Raw genomic sequence first — 1,726 nt, forward strand, 5'->3', positions numbered from 1 at the left:
CAACTAAAAGAAATGAATGATGGGACTTCCCTGGCAGTCTAGTGGTTAAGACTCTGCACTTCCAATGCAGGGGGCAAGGGTTCGATCCCTGGTCGGGGAACTAAGATCCCACATGCCGTGGGCCGTGGCCAAAAAATAAATAAACAAATAAATAAATAAATAAATGATGCCTTCCTGATACAGATAATAACCTGGTGCAGAAATGAATTAGAATTCTGTAAAAGGAGTCTCAACTAAGCTTATTTGCACAAAAATCTCTTTCAACTAAATACAGAGGGATTGAAAACTTCTTGAGTTTTTCCAATCCTATTTGAGAGAAAACAGAAGAAAGAATTAGAATGATGACATCAATTTATATGATTCTCATCAATAGGAAGTAACTGATTGGTTCCTGGTTAGAAAAGTATGATAGAAACTTAGGGAGAAGAAGCCATGCCATTTCATTTTATTGTTTATAATAGCAAAGGGCTGGAAGGAAGAGTCCAATGTGAGCTGCCATCTTTAGGAAGACAGGCTTTAAAATGTTCAGAATAAAGAAATTCCATAGCTTGAAATTCTGAAAGGTAGACTGTTTTGAGAGAAGGGAGAAACTTAAAAATGCTATAATTCTAACTATACTCACAGATGTTACCAATCCTAAAATAAAGGGAGATGAATATTTTAAAAATGGTGTCTCTATAATGAAGTTATAGAAATAAAACAACATAGCAGTTAGGAGTTTAGGCTTTGGAGCCAGATTGCCTAAGTTTAAATGTCAACTGTTGCATTCACACGTGGAGTGATACTGTCAAGTTACTCCACCTCTCAGAGCCTCAGTTTCACTTCTAAGAAGTAGAAGATATACTTTTACCTACATTTTAGGATTTTGTGAGAATAAAATGAGTAAAGAACTTACCAAACTTACCAGAGTTTCATATGTAGAAAAAAAATAAATTATACGTATCATTATTAGTTTTTTTTTCCCTCAACTCCATGTCCCCCTATTCATAATACAGACTAGGCAAAGGACGTGGGCTGAGGTGTACATAGAATAGATTTATTCTGCCTCCTCATTCTGTATGGTTATTGTAAGCAAACAGCCTGTGGTAAGCACTGAGAAGCCTCAAGGTATTATTTAAAAGGAAAAGTTATAGAATACAGATAGCAAAGAATGTTATAAAATTACTATGTACATACTAAGATAGTCAAAAGGGAGGCATAACCCAATTGAGCAGAGTCATACGAACAATATGTTTTTCCCATTACAGCAATATGATGAACTAGAAAAAGATAAACTTAACTATGTTCAGTAATGTAACACTGAGGGATAAAAAGAAAAGCAAATGGACTTTCATTTTTCTTGTGAATTATCTGATAAGAATAATCTGCAGAAGGAAAGGGGTAGGAATGAACATAAATAAAACCGAAGATAAATGAACATTGGATGAGCAAACATCTAAGATGCTTTTAACAACTAAAAGTCTTGTCTTTAGAATAAATTGTATATGATTGGATAAAGATTTTTATGAAAATGTAGAGATTGAAAAGGTTCTGGAAAACTGGAGAGAAACAAATGTCTTCCAGCATTCCAAAAACGAAAAGAGTGAATTCCACACTTAGCAGTATTATTAGTGATAATAATAGTAATTGTGGTAGTAGCAGCAACAGCAACAGTAATAATAGTAGCTAATATTAATTGCATACTTACTATGGACTAACCATAGTACATGAAATACTTAAATCGATT

The 1,726-nt window shown here is 33.7% G+C and overlaps 1 non-coding gene across 1 annotated transcript; it reads right to left on the minus strand.

The window, feature by feature from the left end:
- Positions 1 to 970: 970 nt before the first annotated feature.
- On the minus strand, positions 971 to 1,102 carry LOC137766870 (small nucleolar RNA SNORA51). Its single transcript, XR_011074402.1, has one exon. It is a non-coding gene; the product is annotated as a small nucleolar RNA SNORA51 (small nucleolar RNA).
- Positions 1,103 to 1,726: the final 624 nt, after the last annotated feature.

Source organism: Eschrichtius robustus, chromosome 6, assembly GCF_028021215.1.
Source record: "Eschrichtius robustus isolate mEscRob2 chromosome 6, mEscRob2.pri, whole genome shotgun sequence".
Classification (NCBI taxonomy): Eukaryota; Metazoa; Chordata; class Mammalia; order Artiodactyla; family Eschrichtiidae; genus Eschrichtius; species Eschrichtius robustus.